The sequence below is a fragment of the Equus asinus genome, chromosome 21, assembly GCF_041296235.1.
Source record: "Equus asinus isolate D_3611 breed Donkey chromosome 21, EquAss-T2T_v2, whole genome shotgun sequence".
NCBI lineage: Eukaryota > Metazoa > Chordata > Mammalia > Perissodactyla > Equidae > Equus > Equus asinus.
This window is the reverse complement of record NC_091810.1, coordinates 82,804,297-82,825,109: the sequence shown is the minus strand read 5'-3', so window position 1 is coordinate 82,825,109 and position 20,813 is coordinate 82,804,297. Positions and strand designations below refer to the sequence as shown.

Genomic DNA, 20,813 nt, shown 5'->3' with positions numbered 1-20,813 from the left:
GGTCTCACATGTGTCCCTCAACAGAACCCAGTGTTCCCCATGTCTTAGTTTTTGTCCTAGATAGAGCTTTGGGATCTTATTTCTGGGCCCCTGATCCCCTCTATTTAATCACCCTGGACATATCTCAGGTGAGGTTTTATCACAAATAAGATCATTCGTTCATTTTGGCACTGATCCACTGAATCTCTGAGCTTGTGCACTGGAAGAGTGCATGAAGCACCTGTCTGTCTACAAGACAATTTCAGACAAAAGGGTACGGTCCTATAGGCTAAAGAGTAGTACCTAATTAAACAAAACAACTTTTGGGGCACAAGTCTGAATTACCACCTAGTGAGGCTCTATGGCCACAAGTTCAGCAGGAAATTTTTCATTCAATATCACAAAAGGGGTGTTGGGGAAGGGGGGAGCTTGGGAAGAGGATACTGAGATCAGACCGGAAAGCAGAGCTGAGAGCAAAGTTCAAATACAAGAAGCCAAAGGGGAGACATGATGGGGGTTCAAACCAAAAGGCCAGAATGAGGTATGGAGGTTGAGCATAGAGGCAGAAATTTGAGAGCAAGAAGGTTGAGAATAAACAGAGAGCTATGTGCTGTAATACAGCAAGTGAGATTGTTCATGACTGACTTTTTATTTTCTGGTCATACATGTATTATCTCAGACTGAGCTGACAGGTCCAAGTCTAGGGTCAAGGCAGTCACCAAGTTTGCCTCACCAACCTGTCATTTGGCTACAAGTACCCTGAGACACTCCCAAAGTTCTTCATTCAGCTGACATTCTACACGTGGGATTGAGGGATCCCTGTATTCTGCAGATGAGGCCCAGCGAAGGTTTCTTATTAATTACTTATTTTATAGACAGACTCGCGCCCAACACACACAATGAAAAAGACTGCCAACAAGGGGCTCAATTATGCTTGTACTATAGCTAGCCAAGTTCTTTTATGAAAGTCTACTTATCAAATAGATCTCTGACTCACCAGTAAGGGGGAACCTGCACCACCGTGATCTCCAAACTTAGCTACCCTATGTCCAAATCCCTGGAGAATGCATTCTTGCATAGGCATTTGGTTACCTAAGCATCTCAAAACATTTTGTCAACCTGGTCTTAGTCCTTTAGGAAAAGCGACACATTCACACTGATAACTGGAGATAATTAAGAGCTTCTACTGGTAGTACTGTCACCCAGTACACCTATCCCTTGTGGTGCTCCTCCTTATAAATGCCCCTGTTACTACTCACCTGTGCTATGCATGAAGGGCATAAGACAAATCAAACCCCACTAAGTGGGAGTGGGAGGATTAGGACATTTGAATGTCAGTGGTTACCAAGCTAGGCAAGCTGAACGGAACTTAATGGAGATCCCCAGTTTGGTTTGTTATCTGCCTAAACAGACTTTTATCATGAACGTAGCTGATAACAGACTTTGGTCCAAGGTATCTATATCTTGACAGACATTACAGTACAGGTCTTATGGAAATTTCTGGTTATATTCCTAAAGTTAGTCACTTACTTCACCTCATCTCCTAGGGCCTCCATTCCTGTTGGGTGGGAACCATCTGTAAAGATTACTGGGGCAATGAAGCTGCCTACGGCTACAGAATGGACGGTGGTTCATGTTATAAACTGACCTAATCTTTCTTTCCAATACACTCTTATCATCTTTTTTTTTTTGCAGGGGTGGGGAATGGCACATATTTTATACTCCTCTTTCCCCCCCACCCCCAGAGCTCAGGGCACCAACCAATTCCTTTTCAAACAAATCTTCTCTCTTACGTACTGAACAAGAGATGTCCCTACTTCTTAGAGATCTGTCTTGTCCACAGACTATTTGGGATAACTCTACATGTCACATGCTTTCCAATCCCTGGTCAAATTTAGTTGGGACACTGACTCAAGGTAGACCAATCACATTTTCTCTCCAGGGCACTTGGAACTAAAGCACTGAAACACTGTCAATTAGCTGAAAGCTCTGGGTCTTAAAGGTCCTATAGATGTGATGGCTAAGGCGACTGTTTTGGGCCATATAGGATGAGTAACATGGCAGGAAAAGCTGGTGTTAAGAAAACAGAGCAGACGCGATATAGAGAGAAAGAAAAACAGAAGCATGTTCAGTTTCTATGATGGCTGGCTGTACTTAATAAAACTGGAGTGAACTGATGTGCTCCCTGTGTATTTTTACTATAAACAACAATTTTACTTGTGTATCTTTAAGTGGATATTTATTCCTTAAAACCAATGAATTTCTATGACATGCAAACATACACCTTCATTGATTCTACTTGTACATCTTTAGTCCCTCTTTTTCTTTCAGCTCTTGCTTTCATAATACTCTACCTCCTTCCCTCACTTGTTCTCTCTCTTCATTTAATAATCTCTAGCCAAAAAATCATCATATGTAATGGATACTTACCATAGTTTTTTAGCTTCCCAGAATCTTTCTGACATTCTAATCTTCGATTATAATGAGGGCAGTTGAGCAACACATGTGCCCATCTGCTTACTTTTTAAGACCAAAGCAACAACATGGATTGAAAGGAGGAAATTATTATCCTTCTGAAAGTGAGCAGCAGCAATACTGTGCGCTTCAGCTAGAGGCCATCATTTGACACATCCTGTCCCTACACTCCGACGATGATACATGTCTTTTCCAGGCTGGTCATTCTGGGTGCAGGCCGAACCTGACCTCAACCAGTACAATTTCAGTGATAGGCCTACGATGCAGATAAGTGTTTCCCAACCTTTTTTGACTAACGCACTTTAAAATGTAATATTGGAAACCTCCTTATGAATTAAAAAAAATCATTAAGAAAATTTTTGTACAACATATGATAAAGCAATGTTAAGTAAAAATATTTTATCTTAGATCAGCACTTTATTAAAGATTTAATATAAAGTGCATGTGGCAAAGTCTTTAATTATACCGACAATATTTAAGGACAAATTTTGACTTCACAGTAGATGAACTGTTTTATCATGTAAAGAAAATCATATGTTGTCAAATGAAATTGTCAAAAAATTAAAAGAAGGATTTCCAGCCAAATGTACTAAATTAAAAGATGGACTTAACACCAAATATATATTGAAACATAGACTGAAATTTAATTTGTGCTATAGCATACAAAATAAACAAACTGCTTTTATAACCTGGTACTTGGAATTGTTTCATTTTCAGCTTATAAAAATCAACTGCTTAATTTGAAAATTTGGAGTTTTAGTTTTTATATGTCAAGGAAGGAGAAATGGTTTCATACTGCTCTTTGAGAGAAGTTCTCAGCAAACAATACATTGTAGAGCTTTATCTCCAATAAATGAAAAGCCAAATCAGATAGAATAACCCTATATATTTTCTTTTTCATATTTTCAAGCATTTAAATCTTTTCTTTTTAGAATTTTAAATACCTAAGAGTACAATCAACTATAATAAAATAAACATTCAGTTGTCTACAACACCAGTTGTATACAAAGTTGAAAATGAATTCTTTTTAGAGCAAACCTCTTCCTTATTTAATACCACATGGAGTCTTTCAATTGACAATCGATTTCAGAAATGAAAGCATCTTAATTTGATTCGGTCTCTTCTATATTTCATGAGATTCAACAGGGTATCTTTACCTTGCTATTTGTATTTGGTGAACCAATCTGACATTATTTTCTCTAGACTGGCTTTAAGAATAGGAAATAGCAAATGTCAATAAGGTGCATGTATGAATACATGTGCAACTGTAAACATAAGACACGCCTGGCAAATGTTTCTATATTTATAATGATTTTTTTTTAAAAAAACCCACTATTTTGAAATAATTATAGATTTCAAGAATTGCAAAGATAGTAGACAATTCCTTTACATCATTCACCCAGTTTCATTTAATCATGTAATTTTTTAAGTATTAGAGGCATCTTGATGTTTTATAAAAATTTTGATGAGATGAATGCAACTTAAGTATTTCATAAAGAGCATCTTGAAATAGTTCTGCAGAATTATCATCTTCATGCTCCTCATTAATTTATGATATTTTGATATGTGTTTCACACATGTTCCATTTTTAACCACGGTTCATTATGAGTACAAATTAAACTACATTTACAATTAACAACAATTAAAAACAGTGTAAGGTCCTTCTCAAACTCTTCCAAAAAAGAGAAGGAGGAACCACCTCCAAACTCATTGTATGAGGCCAACATTACCCTGATACCAAAACCAGACAAGGACACTACAAGAATATTACAGGCCAAAATCCCTGATGAACACAGATGCAAGAATCCTCAGCAAAATATTAGCAAAACAAATTCAACAGTACAGCAAAAGCATCATACATCATGATCAAGTAGGATCTATTCCAGGGATATAAGGATGGTTCAACATCCACAAATCAATTAATGTGATACACTACATTAACAAAATGAACGATAAAAGTCATATGATCATCACAATAGAGGCTGAAAAAAGCATTTGACAAAATTCAACATCCATTCATGATAAAATCTCTCAACAAAGTGGGTATAGAGGGAATATACCTCAACATACTATAGGCCATGTATGACAAGCCCACAGCTAACATCATAGTCAATGGTGAAGAACTGAAAGCTCTTCCTTTAAGATCAGGAACAGACAAAGATGGTCACTCTTGCCCTTTTATTCAACATAGTATTAGAAGTCCTAGCCAGAGCAATTGGGTAAGGAAAAGAAATAAAAGGCATCCAAATTGGAAAGGAAGAAGTAAAACTGTCTCTATTTTCAGATGACATGATATTATACAGAAAACTCTAAAACTCCACCAAAAAACTGTTAGAACCAACAAATTCACTAAAGTTGTAGGATACAAAATCAATATACAAAAATCAGCTGCATTTCTATATCCTAATAACAAACTAATCAGAAAGAGAAATTAAAATAACCTCATTTACAATTGCATCAAAAAGAATAAAATACCTAGGAATAAATTTAACCAAGGAGGTGAAAGACTTGTACACTGAAAACTGTAAGACACTAATGAAAGAAACTGAAAAAGACATAAATAAATGGGAATATATTCCGTGCTCATAGATTGGAAGAATTAACATTGCTAAAATGTCCATACTACCAAAAGCAATCTACAGATTCAATGCAATCCCTATCCAAATTCCCATGGCATTTTTCATAGAAATAGAACAAACAATCCTTCGATTTGTATGGAACCCCAAAAGACTTGAATATCCAAGCAATCTTGAGCAACAACAACAAAGCTGGAAGCATTTGAAATGCTTCCTGATTTCAAACTATATTACAAAGCTACAGTAATGAAAACAATGTGGTATTGAAATAAAAACAGACACATAAATCAATGGAACAGAATAGGGCCCAGAAATAAACCCATGCATAAACGGTCAATTAATTTAGACAAGGGAGTCAAGAATATACAATAGGGAAAGAACAATCCCTTCAATAAATAGTGTTGGGAAAACTGGACTACACATAACAGAGTAAAATTGGACTACTATCTTATACCATACACAAAAATTAACTCAAAAGAGACTAAAGACTTGAAAATAAGACCTGAAACCATAAAACTCCTAGAAGAAAACTTAGGCATTAAGCTCTTTGACATAGGTCTTGGCAATTATTTTTTTGGTTTTGACACCAAAAGCAAAGGCAACAAAAGCAAAAAGAAACAAGTGGGACTACATTAAACTAAAAAGCTCTGTACAGCAAAGGAAACTATCAACAAAATGAAAAGGCAACGTGTGGAACAGGAGAAAATATTTGCAAACCATATATCTGATAAGGGGCTAATATCGAAAATATATGAAGAACTCATACAACTCAACAGCAAAAAAAAACCACTTCAATTAAAAAATAGGCAGAGAATCTGAATAGACGTTTTTTCAAAGAAGACATACAGACGGTCAACAGGTACATGAAAAGGTGCTAAACAACACTAATCATCAGGAGAATGTAAATAAAAACCACAGTGAGATATCACTACATACCCGTTACAATGGCTATTACCAAAAAGACAAGAAATAACAAGTGTTGGTGAGGATGTGGAGAAAAGGGAACCCTTGTGCACTGTTGGTGGGAAAGTAAATTGGTGCAGCCACCATCGAAAACAATGTGAAACTTCCTCAAAAAATTACAAATAGAACCCCATATGACCTAGCAACTCCACTTGTGGATATTTATCTGGAGGAAACAAAAACATTAACTTGAAAAGATTCTACACTCCCATGTTCATTGCAGCATTATTCACAATAGCCAAGACACTGAAACAATGTAAATGTCCATCGATGAATGAATGGATAAAGAAAACGTATATATATACAATGGAATATTATTCAGCCAAAAAAAGAAGGAAACCCTACCATTTGCGACAACGTGAACGGCCCTTGACAGCATTACACTACAAGAAAAAGAGTTACATAGAGAAAGACAAATACTGTGTGATCTCATTTATGTGCGGAATCTAAAAGAACCAACCAAAGCAAAACCAAACTCATAGATACAGAAAACAGACTGGTGGTTGTCAAAGGTGAGGGGTGAGCAAAATGGGTGCAGGTGGTCAGGAGATACACACTTCCAGTTATAAAATAAAGAAGTCCTGAGGATGTAATGTACAGCAGGTGACTATAGTTAATAATACTGTACTGCATATTTCAAAGTTGCTAAGAGAGTAAATCTTAAAAGTTCTCATCAGGGGCCAGCCTGGTGGTGCAGTGGTTAAGTTTGCACGTTTGGCTTCAGAGGCCAAGGGTTCACCAGTTCGGATCCCAGGTGTGGACATGGCACTGCTTGGCACGCCATGCTGTGGTAGGCATCCTACATATAAAGTAGAGGAAGATGGGCACGGATATTAGCTCAGGGCCAGTCTTCCTCAGCAAAAAGAGGAGGATTGGCAGCAGATGTTAGTTCAGGGCTAATCTTCCTCAAAAAAAAAAAAAAGCAAAAAAAAGTTCTCATAAGAAAAAAACATTTCTAACTATGTGTTGTGATGGATGGTAACTAAACATATTGTGGTGATCATTTTATAATATATAAAATACTGATTCACTATGATGTACACCTGAAACTAATATGTTATATGCCAATTATAGATCAATAAAAAAATTAAAATAGTGTAATGTTCAAAAATCACCAAAGATGCCAAACGGACAAGTACTGGAGATTATGGCCACATTCAACCAATATCTCCTAACCACTGTTCACATCACATCACTCAAGTTGTGTTTTTAAACAAAAACAATTCAAATAATTAGTTTATTTATTAATTTCCCAAAAAGCAGTTATTGATAGAGACACTATTATTGCCTTCAATGATATAAATTGATTCTAAGATGAATTTATAAGCTAATTCTAAAATTTCACATAGAAGAGAAAATGTGCAAGACTCAAGATAACTTTGGGGTGGGGGGACAAACGCAAAGTAATAGCAATATTTTTCCCTTAAACTGAGCAGTGGCTAACAAGTATTCATTGTACTGCCAGGCTTTACACTTTACATATGTTTTACAAATACTGTACTATAGCCATTTAATATTTAACTTTAAAAAAAAAGGAAAGAAGACCTTGCCTCATCAAGAACTACAATAAATTACACAGCTATAGTAATTAAAAGTATTAATGGCACAGAAACAAAGATCAGTGAAACTAGAGTCCTAAAACCAACCTATGCACATATGAGAGTTTATTAACCAATAATTTGACATACCACCTTTTATAAAAATTATTATTCCAAATGGATAGCCAACTGAATAAGATTCCTCCCTTACACTCTTCACAAAAATAAATCCCAGATGAATTAAAGACCTAAATTTTATATAAAAGTATAAGAAAATGTAAGATTCTACATTTATATCTTCAGGACAGGAGAGACATCCATTAAAATGTTAATTAAAAAAAAAGTCTGGGGGCTGGCCCCGTGGCTGAGTGGTTAAGTTCGCGCGCTCCGCTGCAGGCGACCCAGTGTTTCGTTGGTTCGAATCCTGGGCGCGGACATGGCAGTGCTCATCAGACCACGCTGAGGCAGCATCCCACATGCCACAACTAGAAGGACCCACAACAAAGAATATACAACTATGTACTGGGGGCTTTGGGGAGAAAAAAAGAAATAAAATAAAATCTTTAAAAAAAAAAAAAGTCTGGGGGCTGGCACTGTGGTGTAGTGGTTAAGTTTGGTGTGCTCTACTTCCGGAGCCCAGGTTTGTGGGTTCAGACCCTGGGCACAGACCTACACCACTTGTCAGCCATGCTATGGCGGCAACCCACATAAGTGGAAGAAGATTGGCAGAGTTGTTAGCTCACTGCTAATCTTCCTCGAGTAAAAAGAGGAAGATTGGCAACAGATGTTAGCTCAGGGCTAATCTTCCTCACCAAAAAAATATAAATAAATAAAATAAAATAAAAAATTCTGTAAAATCAAAAGCCATAGGAGCAAAGAAAGGCAAATATGACATCAAATTAAAAACTATTGCAAACAAAGGGAGAGGACTCCAATAGATTGGAGGAAAATGTGCCATTTTATAATAAAGAATGAGTATTTAGAACACAAAGAACTCCTATAAATAAATAAGACAAGTACTTGTTCTGAGGCATATAACAGAAAAACCAAAAGTAAGAGTGCTTAAACAAGACAGAAGTTAAATTTCTCTCTCATGCAAAAGAAGTGTGTTGAGGGCTGGTGCAGTGGCTCCACCAAATACTCAGAGACTCAAGTTTTCTGGCTCACTGAGCTATCATGATCGTCCTCATGGTCTAGGATGGCTGTTAGAGCTCCAGTCATTACATCTGTGTTCCAACATACAGGATGCGTGAAAAGATGAGGAAGAGAGTGCCATCTCTCTTTAAGGAGATTTCAGAAAGTCACACTAAACCCTTCTGCTTATCTATCACTAGCTAAACCTTACATGGTTATACTTGGCCTTGGAGGCCAAGGAATGTAGTCTTCTGGATGGGCAGCAATGGGCCTGGCTAAATGGGTTCCTATTACTAAAGATGAAGGAAGAACGGATCATAAGAGATAAGAAGCAATCTTTGCTGTGAAATCCAAACAGACAGAAAAAGAAATAAAAATGGTCAAAAACTTCAGAAAAGATACTCACCCACAGGGAAATAAAAATGAAAACGAGGATACACTAGTTTTAAAAACTTTTAAGAGAGGCAAAAATTTGCAAATTTGTGAAGACATGAGGACTTTGAGCCTTATGTTAATTTTTTTACAAAGAGAATGTATTCAATTGTTACTAGCATAACTAAAAAGTAATGAAAATATTTTATTTATTGAAAAATTGAAACACATTATTGCTGCTTTTATTTATTTTTTTTTTAAAGATTTTTTATTTTTTTCCTTTTTCTCCCCAAAGCCCCCTGGTACATAGTCGTATATTCTTCGTTGTGGGTCCTTCTAATTGCGGCACGTGGGATGCTGCCTCAGCGTGGTTTGATGAGCAGTGCCATGTCTGCACCCAGGATTCGAACCAACGAAACACTGGGCTGCCTGCAGCGGAGCGTGTGAACTTAACCACTCGGCCCTGGGGCCAGCCCCGATTGCTGCTTTTAAATATATTACATATCATGTATTTTATATAATTTTAGTATAGATACCTTGGGGATCAATTTGCCAGTATCTATTAAAATTCTAGTTCTGTGATTATATATCTCAGTAATTCTATCTTTCAGAATCTACACAATATAAACATTCACACATTTGCATAAGTATAAGGATGTTCACTGCAGTAATGTTTAAAAGAGGGAAAAACTGGAAACAACTCAAGTCTTCATCATTAGGGGAATAGCCCCACTTAATTTTCTTCAAAACACTATTACCACTATCTGAAATTACGTTATCGACTTGTTTGTCATCTAGGAAATGGGCTCATCTAGGAAAAGAGCTGAGGCAAGGAGAATATATTGATATAATACTTGTTTAGTTAAAAATTCATTAGAAATAATGAATTGTCTTTTAAAACAATGAATCAAAACAGACACCATTCCAGCCTTTAATAACATGAACCTGCCAGAAAGCCTTCATGAAGACCTGAAGGTTTGCAGATGGGCTGAGAAACGATGACCCAGATGGAGCCTCTGAACTTGCTATCCAGAGAGCCTATCACTGGATGTGATCTGTTTGCCCTTTCCTTTAGGGTCTGGGGCATTTCACAGTAGAATCAACACACCCTCTCCATTATGTGGAACCCTTAACTGACTTTAATACGTGGATCTTAATACTGCTGCCAGCACGAAGTAAGCCTCCACTCACTGAGCAGAGCCCACCATGGGAAAGGGTCTCAACCAGACTGCCAGGAGAAGAGTAAGACTGTCAAGAGATGCCATGTTGAGAGAAGACAAAATGCTGACACCTGAGCCGCAGTGCTTGAGGGGGTGCTTGGCACTGGTAGGAGCACCGTACTCATTAGTACTCACAACAGCAGTATTCCAGGGCTCCACTCCCAAGACTGTACAATAGGGAATATGCCTGCAATCCACAAAATGGAAGGGATAAGTGTGCTCTCGCTACGATTTCTAAGTCATTAATGACATCTCCATTCACAGTCACTAATCTCTGCTTTTTATTTCTAACCTCACAGATGAGCAGTTTTCGAACTGCTTTTTTAAATGGAGGGACTCTGTTCAAATGAAACCTTAAAGACAGATAAACACAGGGAAGAGGGACCCTCAGTGCTGAGTCTTGCGGGGTGGGGTGGGAAGAACACCCAGACTACTGAGAGCTCTGGGAAGCAGAGTTTGACAGGGAAAAGACATAGGGAGTACTGGGGAAAGTGAACTTTAGCAAAGACCTAAGGGAAATGGAGGGAGCTTTCTAGGTATTAGGGGCAAGCAAAAGTCCTGAGGCAGGAACATAGCTGATTTGTCAGAGGAAGAACAAGGTACCATTTGTGACTGGGACAAAGGAAGCCCAGGGGAGAGTGGTAGGACATGAGGTCAGAGAGGTAAAGGGGGTTTCGATTATGTATGGCCTTGTAGCAAAGCCTCTGAGCTGAGAACTTACTTTGAACAGGGTCTCTCTAGCTGCTGTGTTGAGAACAGGCTCTAGCAAAGCAGGTCTGAAGCAGCGACAAAAGAGTTAATCTATAGCAATAATCCAGGTGAGATATAATGGTGCTCTGGACAAGGTGGAAGCAGTAGAGAGAGTGGGAGGTAACCAACTCTAGGGACATTCTGAAGGTAGAGCCAACAGAGTTTGCTGATAGACTGAATGAGGGATGAAAGAGAAAGAAGAGAGTCAGGGATGACTGCAAAGTTTTTGGCCTAGACTACTAGAAGAAGGGAGCTGCTTTTACTGAAATGAGACAGGTTGTGTAAGAGTGGGTTTTGGAGAGAAAAAGCAGGAATTCAGTTTTGAGATATCTGTTAGATATCTAAAAGGAGATGTCAAGTAGGCACTCATATCAGAGTATGAGATTCAGAGAAGTCTAAGCTGGAGATAAAATTCGGAAGTCATTGGTGTATAGTTTTTGGTGTACAGATGATATTTAAAGTCATGAAACTCAGTGAAACACCAAGGAAATAGGGTTGATATGGAAGAACACAGGTTTGGGGAGTAAGCAGTGCTCCAATTTTTAGAAGTCAGAAAGATGATGAGGAACCAGCAAAAAGACAAAGAACTTCCAGTAAGGTGGGAGGAAATCCAGAGAATGCAGTGTTCTGGAAGCTAAGAAAGCATTTCAAAGAAAGCGGAAAAATCAACTGTGCAAAATGCTGCTGAAAGGTCAACTAAAAGACAAACCGAGAAATGATTCACTGGAGTTAGCAATGTGGAGGTTCTCGGTGGGGGGAACAGGCCTGATGAGCGTGGACTCAAGAGAGACTGGTGGAAAGGACCTGGACTCCGTGAGTTAGACAGCCGTAGAGAGGAGCCCATTTACAGGGGCTGCAGGGTCAAGAGAGTTAGTTCTTGTACCATAAGACACTGTATCTCTAGTATCTAGTACAGTGCCTGGCACAGAGGGATAACTCAATAAATATTTGTTGATTGAACTAAGTGAGGTCACTAGTCACTGAATCAGGAAAGAGTCTTAGTCCTAGAAGTTTAAAAGCTGACACAGTGAAATGTAAGGATTCTTGGTTCAATAAAAAGAACTGCCTTTATTCTCCTACTACGCCTGAAAACTCTTTAGTTTCGAAACTATGCCTTACATACCTAGAACAGATATTCTTAAATTTGAGAGGACTATCAACAGAGTTTGACAAACACCTGCTCTACAAGAAGACATATTTTCAATTCTGGATGGGTATAATCTGTCCAACTACCTCTTGCACCTGGGGCCCTGTGACCTTGTACCCAGGGTTACAACATCGATCCCAGCCCTCTTGCTATGTTATGACTCATTATGCACTGCAATGGAAGACTTTTGGTGGCTGATGAAGGACACTAACTTACAGGGGACTATGTGGCAAACCAATAATAATCACTCATACTTGCTTAGCGATTTATACTTTTCAAAGTGATTACACACACATCCTCTTTTTATAATCTTACAATAACTTTGTGAGACAAATATTTTTATTACTTTCATTTCACAAATGAGAAAACTCAGGGTCTGACACTTGCATAAAAACACACATCTCTTTCAATAAATGGTGCCGGGACAACTGGATATCCACACAAAAAAGAGTGGATTTAAGCCCTTACCTCACACACACACAAATTAATTCAAAATGGATCAAAGACTCAAATGTAAGAACTAAAACTATAAACTCTTAGAAGAAAACTTAGGGGTAAACTGACATGACCTTGGATTTAGCAATGGATTCTTAGATATGATACCAAAATTATAAGTAACAAAATAAAATATAAATTACACTTCATCAGAACTAAAACCTTTTGTGCAAAGGACACTATCAAGAAAGTGAAAAAGCCTACAGTATGGGAGAAAATATTTGCAAATCATATCTGACAAAGGTCAAGTATCCAGAATACATAAACAACTCTTAACAACTACTCAACAATGAAAAGACAAACAGCCCAATTAAAAAATAGGCAAAGGACTTGAATAGACATCTCTCCAAAGATATACAAATGGCCAAGCACATGAAAAGATGTGCAACATCATTAGTCATTAGGGAAATGCAAATCAAAACCACAATGAGATATCACCTCATGTCCATTACGATGGCTATAACCAAAAAAACCCCAGAATATGAAAGTGTTGACAAGAATGTGGAAAAACTGAAACTTTTGGACTTGGCTGGTGGAAATGTAAAATGGTGCAGATGCTGTGGAAAACAGTTTGGTGGTCCTCAAAAAGTTAAAGAATTACCATATGACCCAGCAATTCCACTCCTAGGTATATACACAAAAGAATTCAAACAGGTATTCAAGCAAAAACTTGTACACAAATGCTCTTGGCAGCACTACTCAGAATAGCCAAAAAGTGTAAACCACCTAAATGTCCATCAATTGATGAATGGATAAACAAAATGTTGAATATCCATAAAATGGAATTATTATTCAAAGAAAGGAATGAATATTATTCAAAGAAAGGAGCACATGCTAGAACATGAATGAACATTGTAAACATTATGCTAAATGAAAGAAGCCAGACGCAAAAAGTCACATATTGTGTGATTCCATTTACAGGAAATGTCCAGAATAGGCAACTCTAGAGAGACAGAACGCATACTGGTGGTTACCAGGGAATACGGGGTGGGAGGAATGGGGAGTGACTACCAAATGAGTACAAAGTTTCCTTTTGGGGTGATAGAAACGTTCTGGAATTAGATAGTGGTGATGATGCACAACTTTGTGAATGTACTGAGTCACTGAATTGTACACACTGGAATGTTTAATTTTATGTTGCGTGAATTTTAACTTAATAAAAAAAAGTCATACAGTTCACACTTGACAGATCAAAGCCTTGCACCAAAGAACTGACTCCAAGTCCTCTGCCCACTCAACCATCTTGTCTCCTCTACAAACCAAAGGAACTCTGGATCAGCTTGGCAATAAACTTTTCCCTCCATCTACCACCATCCAGGCATAGTACCTAATTATATTTGTGATGGTGGAATTCCTACAATTGCCCAAGTACATACAAGTTCCTAAACAAAATATTTTCTTATCATAGACTTCCAGTAAAACCTTCTCAGATCAAGGTCTGCTATTCATGTTACAAAGTCAGCTTTTATACAGAAGTTAATCATCATCCACCTAACTAATGAACCAATGGCAGCTATGAAAGCTAATCTCTTACAAGATGACACTACTGTTTGCAAAAATAGTATAGCAATGGGGCTTATGCCTACGACTAATAAATACCATTCTGACTAACAATCCTTGGCATTTTCCACCCCTATGGGTTTTGTACTGCTGGTAGATCACAACTCTTAAAAATATGAAGTGCAAAACTGACCTTTAAACCCTCTTATGCCAGGTTAAGCTTGCCAATGAGATAGGGATGGATAAGAGACAGACTGGTAATAGCCATCCGCATGATAACCCATTCCAGACAGTCACTCTAACCCAAGGTCTTCAGGATAACAGCATATACATAACCTTTTGGAAACCAAAGTTTGTTCAGCGCTCCCTTCTCTCTGAGCTTGATGAGGCCCTACTCCTCCAACTTATATCCATACCCTCTAACCACTATAATGATAAAAATTTCAAAGTATGAGAAATTTTACATGCATGCAACTGGAAAACCAAGCTATAATATCAAGTTAATGGGAAAAAATACAGCTGTAAAAACTACTCCTTGGAATCTGACAGCTAGATACATATTCCCTGACATGGCCAAGTATTTCATTTTCAATGTGCCAACAATCTGGTCTTTGTTTATCAGTGCAATGGGAGGATGATGTCAGGGTCACCGGAGCCCTGCTGGCCTTTAGGAGCTCAATGGCTTTCCAGATAAGAAAGAGACTAAGGGCCTAATCACCAACATCTGTGGGGGGTGGGCGGGGGAGGCGAGTCCTGATAAAGTACCTCTTCAGTGAAAAGCACAAAGTCTCCAAAACAAATGCATATAAGCAAAACCCCTCTGAAATGGGGGAGGGGGTAATTAGGCACCATTGAGCTACCTCGCTGAAAAGTTAGGAGAAGCACTTGGGTAACCAACAGACAGCACCCATGCCTCCCTCATCACCCCCTTTTTTGGGTAAACTTCTCAAAAGATTCTTCCAACAGTAACCACTTCCGATTCCTTGCTTTCTACCTACTTCAATCTGGTTTCTGCCTCTTCCAATCTAAAACAGTTCTTGCTGAGGTCAAAGACTCCATCTTGCTAAGCTCAACACATCATTTTCAATCTAGATCTTTGATGACTCCTCTCTTTTTTAAATACTTTCTTCCCTTGCCTTTTATTACACATCGTAAACTGGAATTAGATTCTAAAGCATCGAGGACAAAATCAAGAATAGTTAAATTCCTCTTGAAAATCCCTTAAATGGCTCATTAAGCATACCTGTTTTTTTGTGTACATAACTCTACATAGTAACGAGCAGCATATACGTATTACGTGTAAAACAAACAGTAAGTATACATGCAAAATAAAATTTGCTCTCTCTCATCTAATTAAAAACAGCTTCAAGTGTATGTGTTAAGTTTGCATACCTTAACTGCAAGCAAGTCTGCCATTCTACTGTACCACTATGGCCACTTCTCATCCCTTTCCTGGGGCTACCCTCCTTTACCGCCCCCCCAGGAAGATTAGCCCTGAGCTAACATCCGTGCCCATCTTCCTCTACTTTATATGTGGGACGCCTATCATAGCAGGACTTGCCAAGCAGTGCCATGTGCGCATCCGGGATCCAAACCGGCGATCCCCGGGCCGCTGAAGAGGAATGTTCGAACTTAACCACTGCGCCACCGGGCCAGCACCTACCCAACTTTGAAATGCTGGGCATGAGCCCTCTTTTCTTAATCTCTACCAATGGTTCCCAACTTCCACTGCTCAGTGGACTCACCCAAGGAGCTTTTAAAAATCCCAGGCTGCAATTCAGACCAAGTGAACAGAAACAGAAATTCCTGGGGTGGGCCTCAGCATCAGTATTTTTTAATGATCCAGTGTTTCCAATGTGCAGCAAAGACGAGCATCACTGTTCTATACTCTCTTCCTAGAGCAGGATGCCGGCAGAGTCAGAGAAGTAAACAAACAAAGCAGGCCAGGCATAAATTTTAGATAGTGGTGGGCTCCTTGATGAACTAAAAAGCAGCTGAGATTAGCTGTGACTTAGCTCCAATCAACTGTTGACATACGGGAAAGCCAGTTCAGTAGTGTTACGTCTTCTCATTTAAAAAAAAAAAATCCCCAAATCTGGATTTTCATGGGAAATCTTCAGATTTTAAATTATTGGCAACTAACACAAAATTAAACAACAGTAACAAAAACCACCGTATGGGACAAACAAAACACATGAAAGCAAGATTCAGCTGTGGGCTTCGGGTCTGCAACCTCTGCCCTGGGTAATTCCATCCACAGTCTTCAATTTACACCTAAATATCTGTGTCCCCAAATCAGCCCACTCCTCTGGGCTTTGGATTTGAATTACCAAATGCTTATATGACGTCTTCACTTCAAGGTCACACCAGTCCCAAAGTGAACTGTGATTTAAACCCACCTCAAAACTATTTATGCTTCCAGTGTTCTCTATCTCAGGTAACAACTCCAGCATTCACCTGGTCAGGCAAGCTAGTACCCTGGGAGTCATCCTATGCACTCATTTCTGCCTCTCACCGCCTGTACCATATCAATCCTCGAATCCCAACAATTGTGCCTCCTAAATATATCTCCTGTACCATCTACTTCTCTCCATCTTCTCTGCTACCACCTTGGTCCCAGCTATCATCTTTTCTCTTCAACCTTTCAACAGTGTATTAGCTGGCTCAGGTTACCATGATAAAATACTACAGAGGGTGGCTTAAGCAACAGCAATTTATTTTCTCACAGTTCTGGAGGGTAGAAGTCCCAGATCAATGGCCGGTAGGGAAGGTTTCTGGTGAGGACTCTCTTCCTGGCTTGCAGATAGCCACCTCCTCACTGTATGTTCACATGGCCTTTCCTCTCTCCTCTTCCTATAAGGCCACCAATTTTATCAGAGTAGGACCACCCCCCTTCCCATATGACCTCATTTAACCTTAATTACCTTCTAAAAACTCTATCTCCAGATGTAGTCATATTGGAGGTTAGGGCTTCAAAATATGAATTTTAGGGAGACACAAATCATTCAATACCATACGGTAACCTTATTTAGATCAACTGTCTCCTGCATTCACTCATTTCCTTCCAAACCATTCTCTCCAATATGACTAGAGTGATCTTTTACAAAGACAAATATTTACAAATATGTGTGTGTGTACATATTTGACCCAATAATTCCACTTCTAGGAATTTATCCTACAAATATATTCATACACATATGAACTGGCATATGTATATATGTATACGTATAGTACTGTGTGTTATAGTAAATTATTGGAAACAATTTAAATGCCCATCAACAGAGGAATGGTTAAATAATCTGTTGTGTATCCATACAATGGAATACTATACAGTCATTCAAAAGAATAAGGAAACTATATATTGAAATGGAAAGATTTCCAAGATGTTAAGAGAACAAAACAAGGAACAGAACAGTATGTACAGTATGTTACCATTCGTGTCAACAAGAGGAGGAAAGAATATGCATTTGCTTGAATGCTCACAGAAAATATCTAGAGTGACACACAAAACTAATAACAGTGGTCATCCCTTTGGAACGAGTGGGGAAAATGGTAGCTGGGGGAGGGAGTAGGACCCACTGCAGACATTCTGATTTAATGGGCCTGGAGGATGGCCCAGGTGCTAGTATTGTTTAAGTTCCTCTGGTGATTCTGATAAGCAGGCTAGATTGAGAACTGCTGCTCGAGATAGCCTTCACCTTATTTCCCAGCTTCATTTTCTATCATCCTACTCCTAGCACTCTCCATGCTCCAGCCACACTGGCCTCTGAGTTCCTAGAAAAGGTCCTGTTTCTTCTGCCTGAAATATTGTATCACTAAGCTTCATTTTGTAATTTTTATTTGTCCTTCAGAGTCCCCCTCAACTTAAAGGTCATTTCCCAAGGAAACTTTGCCTAGTTTCCAATCAGGTCCCCTTTCTAGGCACTCAGAGGACCCTGTACTTCTCCCAGAATTTATCACAACTGTAATGAGGAATTGTATAATGATACATGTATGCATCTGTCACTCTCTCTTTAGACTGTAATGTCCAGGAGTAGAGAGACTACATCAGTTGCTTTTACCACTGTATTTCCAGACTTAAATTAGCATCTAGCTGGCAAAGCGTGTCTTCCCTCAGATATTTGTTAAATAAATGAATGACTGCTCCAGCCCTCAAGCCTAGCACAGCAGAGAAAATCAACACATAAGCAAGTGAGGACCACGCCACTGATGTTAACTGTCACTGTGTTAAGGCAGCAGTCCCTTAAGAACAGTGATCTCAACTGGGGGGGATTTTGGCCCTCCTAGGGGACATGTGGCAATGTCTGGAGACATTTCTGATTGTCACAACTCTGTGGATTGTGTGACTGTTTTACTGTCATAACTGTGTGTGTGGGGGGGGGGCACTACTGGTATCTATTAAGTAGAGGTCAGAAATGCTGCTAAACATCCTATAACGCACAGGATAGCCCTCCCCAACAAAGAATTATTTGGCCCATAAGTTAACAGCACCACGGCTGAAAACCTCCAATTTAGAGGATGGTGATACCCAATAGGGTGATCAATTCTACTCCATGCCTTGGTGGGGTTTTCTTTTTGGTGGGGGGCAATGCTAAGAAAAGCTTCAGAGAGGAAGTAAAGCTTTAAGCTACGTGTTGAAAGGTGGCAGGGGCCATACCAGTGTCGACTATGTTGCTGGAGGTAATGAGGAGCCTCTGAAGAGTTTAAAAGCAAAGTTGCCCCCTTCAAGTCCCCCATACTCCAAAATTACTCATCTCCTTTATTCCCTTCTTGCTGAGACAAAACTTCCATTCTCTTAGAGCAGCTGGTTTCAGCTAAACATTAAGGCCAAATTAATTCAGACTAAGATAAAATCAGATAGCCCTTTCACTCTCCAGAATGCTAAGCTGTATTTTTAAATATGCAAATACTTATGAATACAAATAAATCTGCTTAATATTCAGGTTGTTAGTAGATAAAGCTATTTTTGAACTCAACAGCCAGGTTGGTCCTGATAAAGACTTCTCCAAAGCTATCTACTTTTAAAAAAACTTTAGTTTCCCCTGTCCTCAATTTCTGAGCTTCCAGATTTATAAAAGATCCAAATTTTTCCCACAAGTATCTCATGCTATAAGTTCTTCTGCCAGAGAGGATAGGAGAGCCATTTGGATGCAATAAATGTGAATAAATTGTATAAATTAGGAGTGGTCTATAGATTTTTAAAAGGCTTTCACTAAAAGTCATGGATACTACTGCAAGAAATGAAACTGAGATCGTTTTTAATGGTATTACCAAGAAAGAAAACAGGCTTTTACTACAACACCAGCCTGCTGCCTCCTGCGCTGGATGCACATGCTCTGACCTAGTATGGCAATTCTTAGGGTCTCAGCACTGGGTGCTCTGTTTACCAGAAACTGAGGTCTGGGACTAATGAAGAAGAAGAACAAAAAATGCCTGGCACCAAAGATCTGGGGGATGTTTTGTATGTAAATGATTTGAGGAGGAACACTTCCCCAGATTTTGGAAGGCACCACAAATCACTCTTTTTTGCTTACGTGTTAAGAACTTTTATTTCGCGTTTTCAGACCATTTCCTAATAAGAAAATACCGTATAATTTACAAACGGCAATTTATCCCCCCTTACATTTGCTGACCACTAAAACGGGATAAAATTTCCTTAAGGTTTACCAGAGTCGGAGGATTGGGAATAATGTGAGCACAACAGAGTTCACACGCAACAGCCACGCCAAGAACGGCCAGCTGGTTTCCATCGAGAGGTCCCCCAGGAGAACGCCCCTCGGAGGCGGCGGCTGGGGTCGGCGCGGGAGGGGACCCGCCGGGGCGGCCGCAGGGCAGCGGTGGCGCCGGCCCGGCCTCCGTTTACCTTTGTTCAGGTACTCCCGCTCCCAGCCCGGCCGGGCATCCCGCCCGAGGCCCCGCGCTGGTGACACATCCTTCTTTGGCCAAGTCGGGCCAAGGTTGGGCAGGGGGCGGGGAAGGAAAATAAAGCCTCAGCGCCTAACGACGTGACTCTCAGTTCTTCCAAAACGTTGGCATTTGTTTCCCTGCCAAGCTTTCCTGTTAACAAGTTCCCGAGGGCTGTGCGGGCGAACTGGCCTAGGAGCCTGAGGTGGGAGGGACCAGGCCGTCCCCCGCCTTCCCTCCCCTCTGGGCGCCCCCGGGGCCGCCGGTGTCCACACCTCCTGGGCAGCCAGGCCGGGGGCCCGCGGGGCGTGCAGAGGCGCCCGCAGCGCCTCGAACCCCGACTCCCACGGCTCTGCCAGCCCGGCCAGAGCTCCGCGGCCCCCCAGGCCCCTCCGGCCAGGCGGGTCCCCGCCCCCAGGCTCCGGCCCCGCCCGCCCGGGCCGCCGCGCGCCGCCCCCCGGCCTCGCCAGCGCCCGCGGGCCGGGCAGGGGGCGCGAGGGCTCCAGGCCGCGCGGCGGTCGTCTCCGCACCTACCTCAGCGCCCGCAGCTCCTCCTGTGGCGGCGGTCTCGTCTCGCGGACGGCACTCACCGCCAGGAGTCCCGGCGGCGCGGGATCTGGGGGTGCGAACCCAGCGCGTGAGGAGCGGAGGCCCGAGCGCGCCCCGCCCAGCCGCCCGCGCGCCCCCTCCTCCCGCTCGGCCCCACCCTCCGCCGCGGGTTCAGCGCCCCGCCCCAGCCCCGCCCGCCAGGCCCCGCCTC

At 40.5% G+C, this 20,813-nt stretch overlaps 1 protein-coding gene across 1 annotated transcript in view; it reads right to left on the bottom strand.

Moving 5' to 3' along the window:
- The window catches only part of PPP2R3A (protein phosphatase 2 regulatory subunit B''alpha), a 153,008-nt gene extending 132,241 nt beyond the window's left edge, over positions 1-20,767 (bottom strand). The window contains exon 1 of the mRNA XM_044755283.2: positions 20,588-20,767. The gene's annotated coding sequence lies outside the window, so the exon portion shown is untranslated. The remainder of the gene's footprint in view (positions 1-20,587) is intronic.
- Between the last annotated feature and the right edge of the window lie 46 nt (positions 20,768-20,813).